Here is an 8,094-nt window from a genome sequence, read left to right as displayed (position 1 = left end):
AATCACTACTATCTTTGCTTTGCTAGATGCTCGCTCTTTTGCTATGCCAATGCTATGATGCCTACCATTTGCTTTCAAGCCTCCCAAATTGCCATGTCAAACCTCTAACCCACCATGTCCTAGCAAACCGTTGATTGGCTATGTTACCGCTTTGCTCCGCCCCTCTTATAGCGTTGCTAGTTGCAGGTGAAGATTGGAGGCCGTTCCTTGTTGGAACATTATTTACTTGTTGGGATATCATTATATTGCCATGTTATCTTAATGCATCTATATACTTGGTAAAGGGTGGAAGGCTCGGCCTCTCGCCTAGTGTTTTGTTCCACTCTTGCCGCCCTAGTTTCCGTCATATCGGTGTTATGTTCCCGGATTTTGCGTTCCTTACGCGGTTGGGTTATAATGGGAACCCCTTGATAGTTCGCCTTGATTAAAGCTTTCCCAGCAATGCCCAACCTTGGTTTTACCATTTGCCACCTAGCCTCTTTTTCCCTTGGGTTTCCAGAGCCCGAGGGTCATCTTATTTTAAACCCCCCCCCCCGGGCCAGTGCTCCTCTGAGTGCTGGTCCACCTGTCAGCCGCCGGTGGCCACCAGGGGCAACTCTGGGCTAGCCTACCCGTACCTAAGACAATCTGAGTGTGCCCTGAGAAAGAGATATGTGCAGCTCCTATCAGGATTTGTCGGCACATTCGGGAGGTGTTGCTGGATTTGTTTTAACCTGTCGAAGCGTCTTGAAAAACCAAGGTTCCGAGTCTGATCGGAATGTCTAGGGAGGAGGTCTATTCCTTCGTTGACCGTGAGAGCTTGTCATGGGCTAAGTTGGGACTCCCCTACAGGGATTTGAACTTTCAAAAGCCGTGCCCGCGGTTATGCGCAGATGGGAATTTGTTAATGTCCGGTTGTAGATAACTTGAACCTTAATTTAATTAAAATGAATCAACTGTGTGAGTTACCGTGATGGCCTCTTCTCGGCGGAGTCCGGGAAGTGAACACGGTGTTGGAGTAATGCTTGCGCAGGTTGTCCTCTAGTTTCTCGCTCGTGCTTTGCCTCCTCTTCTCGCTCTCTTTTGCGAACAGGATAGCCACCATATATGCTAGTCGCTTGCTGCAGCTCCACCTTATTTACCTTGCCTTACCTATTAAGCTTAAATAGTCTTGATCGCGAGGGTGCGAGATTGCTGAGTCCCTGTGGCTCACAGATTGCTATTACACCAGATGCAGGGCCTGATGATTCCACTCCAGGTGACACGCTCGAGCTCAAGTGGGAGTTCGACGAGGACTCTCAACGTTACTACATGTCTTTCCCAGATGATTAGTAGTGGTGCCCAGTTGGGGGTGATCGGGACCATGTCGCATGTTGGGTTATCTTTTATTTTGGCGCCATAGCCGGGCCATGAGTGTTTGGATGATGTAATCACTACAAGGATTCTGGTCTATTGCAACAAAATTTATTGCCACGGCTACGTTTTGTTGCAATAAAACGCAATATTACCAAAAATTCTCTAGTTGTGGTAATAGGCCGCGCATAGCTAGCACATAAATGATGAGAGATGTATGTGAATCTGTTCTTGAATCCTCCAAAAGGGAGCAAAGCTAGCACATAGTGGTGGTGATATCTTGAAGAGTTACAGAGTGGCCTTGCGGAGGCAGCTTGGGCATGTTAACAAGGGATTGCATTGGAATTATTTCTGATTAAGTATTAGCTCTGGATTACCATTGTTGTTGGTGTTAGTCCAGCTGTACTGGTACCATAACTACACTATCTGGGTTGACACTTCAGTTGAATTCTGGATTTATTCTTTTGGTCTGGTTCTCTCCTTATGATTGTCTTCTACTGTATGACCAATCATATTTTGCGATACTTCAAAACATGCTGGGCCTGTTTTTTTGCGATACTCAGTGAGGAACATGTGCAGGTGTGGGACTTGATAAAGCTTGGAGATTATCTTAGTGCAAGGGATGATGTCGATCCCTCTAGGATAGGGATTATTGGTGAATCACTCGGAGGTATTATAGATCATGATTGCATCATGATACTGAATTAATACAGACTTCACTTTTAGAAAATTTATCCTGTTCATTTTGAGCTGAATACAGGAACACATGCATGCATGGTTTGCTTCTTTTGTGGATACACGATACAGTGTTGTTGTTCCAATAATTGGTGTTCAGGTACACACAACAGTAATTTATCGATATGGGTGCACATAGTTTTGTGATTTGTCCCATGTAAGTAAAGCAATGCTCTTTGTGGTGGCTACAGGGATTTCAATGGGCAATAGATAATGACATGTGGCAAGCTAGAGTTGATAGCATTAAGCATTTATTTGAAGGTTAGATGCCATGCATCCTTTTTAAGATTGGGCACACACCATTGAAAAATATAGATCACAGCTGAAATATATTGTATCAGTTCAGAACATTTACATGTAAGTATTTGTGTCGTTTTGTCTTTCCTGTAGAAGCAAGAATTGATTCAGGGAAGAGTGAAATAGATGCAGAGGTTGTGAAAAAGGTGACTATCTGATTTATTTGACATTTATTTCTGATTGTTCCATTGTAACTGTTTCACGATCGTGTATTGACATATTTTTACCAGGTTTGGGACAAGATAGCACCTGCTACGGCTTCACAGTTTGATGCTCCCTACTCAGTTCCTCTGATTGCACCACGTCCACTCCTCCTCCTAAATGGTAAAACCAATCATATTTCTTATTGAGTGCTTCTGGTTCGTCCAATAGTTTGCATGACCCAATATATTCAAAAGTCTCACACTTCTCTTCTATGAGTTCAAGGAGCACTTGTCAGGGCTGGGCTTCCAGTCTTCATTTTTTTTATGATTTTATGGTTGAGCCAGAACTATTTTTAACCCTTCTTTTAAAGATTAATGTTAATTGAGCATTTTTCATGCTGCTGGAGCTTCATTTATCGATTACCATGCAGGTGCGGACGACTCTCGTTGCCCAGTCCTTGGTCTACAAGAACTTGCCTCCAAGGCTGTCGAGGCTTATGCAGAAGCTGGTTCTGCGGATAAGTTCAAGGTAACATTCAATGTGCTCCCTCTGATCCAAATTAATTCACGCTCCTCTAGTACAACTTTGTCTTTTGACATGCAATATGTTTACTTTTCATCATGAGGTGTGGTTCTATGTTTTCCCAGACTTTTTTTGCATTGAATCCAAAGCAATTGACAGTGGTTGCCGCACCTATAATTGTTCTTTCCGTTTTTAGGACAAATCACATCTAAGATGTTGAAAACAAAGAAACTAAAACTCATGGTCCATTTTCAAGTGAGCATGTCATTGGCCTTCATAATTAGCTAGCTGCTTCTTCTCTTTCACCATGCATTGTTGCTGCATCGAGTGACAACTTATAAAATGAGTATGTGCTAGCTAGGGACCTGAACTTAACTGAAACTATAGATTGAGCCACAACTTATATCAATAGTGGAAGATTTTAGTACATGTACTTGTGTTTATGCTTTAGACATTTACACTTGTAAAACTGTTTTGATCCCCTAGTTACATGCTTGCTAACACAGTATCACTCCAGTCCGGCGATAGTTCTTTTTAACAATGGGGCTGAAATAATTGTATGACGTATGTTATGTTGGAGTCATTAACTAGAACTATATATTTTTTATTTCTTTGTTGCAGGATCCAAAAACTAGCTCGACTGGATTCTAGATTGCGGACAATTTATCACTTAATTAGGATTGCTAAATTATATTTGCTATGATAATTATGAATTTTATGAATCTACACATTTTACGTATGGTTTTGAATATTGTAATTGAATGCTTGTATTTTTTTAGGTCGCAATAGGCTATTGCCACAACCCACTTTTGGTTGCCACATGTTAGCACCACGAAAATTTAAATTGTCGCAATAGTTTCTCGCTACAAACATTTCACCTGTTGTGATACATATTTATCACCACCAAAACTAGTATGTTGCAATTCTCTGTCACGACGACTGGAATATTTGTTGCCATAACTTAATGCCACAAGTGTAGCGGTTCGTGGCAATATGCCTAATGCCACAAAAACAAGGATTGTTGCCATAGTTTATTGCCACAATTGGCTATTGCCACATAACAATATGCACCATGAAATGAGAGTCGTTGGCATAGGTTGTTGCCACAAATGTCTATTGCCATGAGCTATCAGTCGCCATGATTCATTACATGTCGCACTAAAGCTATCTCCACAAAGCAAATTGTGGCATCAGATGAGTGTTGCCACGGGAAAACATGTGGCGACTTCCCACATGGCTGTTGCAATAGCACAATTTATTGCCACAGATGCTTTTTTGTGGCAATAACCTATTACCATGCGTCCACTCGCAACGGCTGCCAACGAATGTTGTTTCGTGGCAATAGGTATTTATCGCCACAAATCGACATGTATTGCGACGAAGAATTTTGTTGCAATAGACCCGAATCCTTGTAGTGAATGCTATTTTATGTACTTGATTGACGTGGCGAGTGTAAGCCAACTATGTTTTATCCCCTCTTATTATCTATATATTACATGGGATGTTGTGAAGATTGCCTAACTTGTGACATATGCCTTCAATGCGATTATGCCTCTAAGTCGTGCCTCGACACGTGTGAGATATAGTCACATCAAGGGTGTTATACCTATTAACCGAAGGCCGAGCTCAGAATTGTTGTTTTTTTTGCCTATTTAGGGTTTCGAAGAAAAGGGATATCAAACGGAGTCCAAACGGAATGAAACCTTCGGGAACGTGATTTTCTCACCGAACATGATCCAGGAGACTTGGACCCTACGTCAAGAAACAAAGGAGGAGGCCACGAGGTAGGGGCGCGCCCTCCACCCTCATGAGCCCCCTGTTGCTCCACCGACGTACTCCTTCCTCCTATATATACCTACGTACCCCCAAATGATCAGATACGGAGCCAAACCCCTAATTCCACCGCCGCAACTTTTTGTATCCACGAGATCCCATCGTGGGCATGTTCTGGAGCTCCGCCGGAGGGGGCATCCATCACGGAGGGCTTCTACATCAACACCATAGCCTCTCCGATGAAGTGTGAGTAGTTTACTTCAGACCTTCGGGTCCAGAGTTATTAGCTAGATGGCTTCCTCTCTCTTTTTGGATCTCAATACAAAGTCCCCCCTCTCTTGTGGAGATGTATTCGATGTAATCTTCTTTATGCGGTGTGTTTGTTGAGACTGATGAATTGTGGGTTTATGATCAAGATTATCTATGAACAATATTTGAATCTCCTCTGAATTCTTTTATGTATGATTGGTTATCTTTGCAAGTCTCTTCAAATTATCATTTTGGTTTGGCCTACTAGATTGATCTTTCTTGCAATGGGAGAAGTGCTTAGCTTTGGGTTCAATCTTGCGGTGTCCTTTCTAAGTGACAGTAGGGGCAGCAAGGCACGCATTGTATTTTTGCCATCAAGGATAACAAGATGGGGTTTTCATCATATTGCATGAATTTATCCCTCTACATCATGTCATCTTGCTTAAGGCGTTACTCTGTTTTCATGAACTTAATACTATAGATGCATGCTGGGTAGCGGTCGATGAGTGGAGTTATAGTAGTAGATGCAGGCAGGAGTCGGTCTACTTGTCTCGGATGTGATGCCTATATACATGATCATACCTAGATATTCTCATAACTATGCTCAATTCTGTCAATTGCTCAACAGTAATTCGTTCACCCACCGTAAAATACTTATGCTCTTGAGAGAAGCCACTAGGGAAACCTATGGCCCCGGGGTCTATCTTCATCATATTAATCTTCCAATACTTAGCAATTTCCTTTGCCTTTTACTTTGCTTTTATTTTACTTTGCATCTTTATCACAAAAATACCAAAAATATTATCTTATCATATCTATCAGATCTCACTCTCGTAAGTGACCATGAAGGGATTGACAACCCCTTATCGCGTTGGTTGCGAGGAGTTATTTGTTTTGTGTAGGTACGAGGGACTCGCGCGTAGCCTCCTACTGGATTGATACCTTGGTTCTCAAAAACTGAGGGAAATACTTACACTACTTTGCTGCATCTCCTTTCCTCTTCAAGGAAATCCAACGCAGTGCTCAAGAGGTAGCAGGTACCGGATGCTAGATGCCCGGAGCAGCACGCACTACTAGGAAAAGTGCTATAGATGGAATTGACACTAATGGCGCACCAGACATGTGGTGCGCCATTACTATATACTAATGGCGCACCATGTGTTGGTACGCCATTAGTGTCCAAATACCAATGGCGCACCACATCCGCGGATGCGCCATTAGTAATAATTTTTTTTTAAAATTTTTTCAAAACTACTAATGGCGCACCATGGGAGTGGTGCGCCATTACTAGTTGAACTAGTAATGGCGCACCACATCCACGGTTCGCCATTAGTAAATTTTTTTTTTAATTTTTTTAATTTTTTTTCAAAACTACTAATGGCGCACCGTGGGAGTGGTGCGCCATTACTAGTTCAACTAGTAATGGCACAACATGCCACGGTGCGCCATTAGTAACTTGGCCACCACTTCCACCGAATGCACCCCCCCCCCGTGGATCGCCTTTTCAGTTTTAAAAAAAATAAAAGAAAATGATGAAAATGTCAAAAAAATAAAAGAAAATAAGTTTCCCATGTGATATGTGGTCTAGTTGTTGGGAAAAAATTTGCAAATGTGAATTTCGACTTCATTTGCAAAATCTCTCTAGAATTTGTAAAAATGGGCATAACTTTTGCATACTAACTCGGATGAAAAAGTTTTTTATATGAAAAATCATCTACTCGAAAAGTTAATGGGAACCCCGTTAAACATTTTCAAAATCCTCAAAAACCTAACAGATAAAAAGATAAGGGGCTTTTAAGATCTGGAGAGGCAAAAAAATTCAAACTTACTAATGGCGCACCTACCCATGGTGCGCCATTACTATCTTCCCGCCTTCAAAATTCAAAATAAGTCAAAAAAATAAAAAAAAAGTTACTAATGGCGCACCTGCCCATGGTGCGCCATTAGTATCTTCCCTTCTTCAAAATTCGAAATAAATCAAAAAAATAGAAAAAAAGTTAGTAATGGCGCACCTGCCCGCGGTGCGCCATTACTATGCCGTATATATGGCTGGCCGTGGTCCTCTCCTCCTTATCTCTTCATTCCACCACTCCTACACTCCATCTCCTCCTCTCCTCCACTCCATCTTCCCTTCTCTCCTCCACCATACTACCCTCCTCCTCTCCGGCGACCTCCTCCTCCTCCTCTCCGGCGACCTCCTCCTCCCTCCTCTCCTCCCCTCCCCTCACGGTTTCTTCTCCCTCCTCTCCGGTGAGCTCCTCCTCCCTCCTCTCCTCCCATCCCCTCATCGTTTCTCCTTCCTCCTCTCCGATGCTCCGGTGAACTCCTCTCCGGCGACCTCCTCCTCCTCCTCTCCGGCGATGTAGGCGAGCGCCTCTCCGGTGACCTCCTCCTCCTCCTCTCCGGCGAACTCCTCTCCGGCAAAAGAACAAGGCAAAAGAACGTACAAGATCCAAAAACAGGAACAACATTTGAAATAATGTCGTGCCAAAAAACGAGCAAAAAAAACGAGCAAAAAATGGGCAAAAAATCACGATCCAGATCCAGATTCAAAATTCAAAAATAGCAATGGCGCACGGTGGGGGTTAGATGGTGCGCCACTACTATTTTCCCGCCTTCAAAATTCAAAAATACTAATGGCACACCAGTGGCCTATACTAATGGCGCACCAGTGGCCTATACTAATGGCGCACCGTGGCCTATACTAATGGCGCACTGCCTGGTGCGCCATTAGTATACCAGATACTAATGGCGCACCATCGGTGCGCCATTAGTAATAAATACTAGTGGCGTGGTACTAATGGCGCACCGGTGGTGCGCCATTAGTAGGCCTTTTCCTAGTAGTGATGTGCATGGTACAAGAATCTGCATGGTCGCTGGCGGAGCTTGGATAAAACAAATTTGACCTAAATGACATGGGGTACGTGCATGCTGAAATTCAATATTTAGGAATTGTTAACAAAATAAAAACAACAATTCAATTGGTTGTACAGGTGACACGTTCACATGCAATATGGCAACTAGTGCACTTTTGGAGGGGAA

The 8,094-nt window shown here is 42.9% G+C and overlaps 1 long non-coding RNA gene across 1 annotated transcript; it reads left to right on the top strand.

The window, feature by feature from the left end:
* Positions 1-2,106: 2,106 nt before the first annotated feature.
* Positions 2,107-2,734, top strand: LOC125512301. The gene is made up of 4 exons (XR_007285288.1): positions 2,107-2,167; positions 2,259-2,328; positions 2,458-2,510; positions 2,595-2,734. It is a non-coding gene; the product is annotated as an uncharacterized LOC125512301 (long non-coding RNA).
* Positions 2,735-8,094: the final 5,360 nt, after the last annotated feature.

The sequence above is a fragment of the Triticum urartu genome, chromosome 6 (genome assembly GCF_003073215.2).
Source record: "Triticum urartu cultivar G1812 chromosome 6, Tu2.1, whole genome shotgun sequence".
NCBI classification, from domain to species: Eukaryota; Viridiplantae; Streptophyta; class Magnoliopsida; order Poales; family Poaceae; genus Triticum; species Triticum urartu.
Note: the sequence above shows the minus strand (reverse complement) of the source record. Positions and strands in the feature narration are given on the sequence as shown.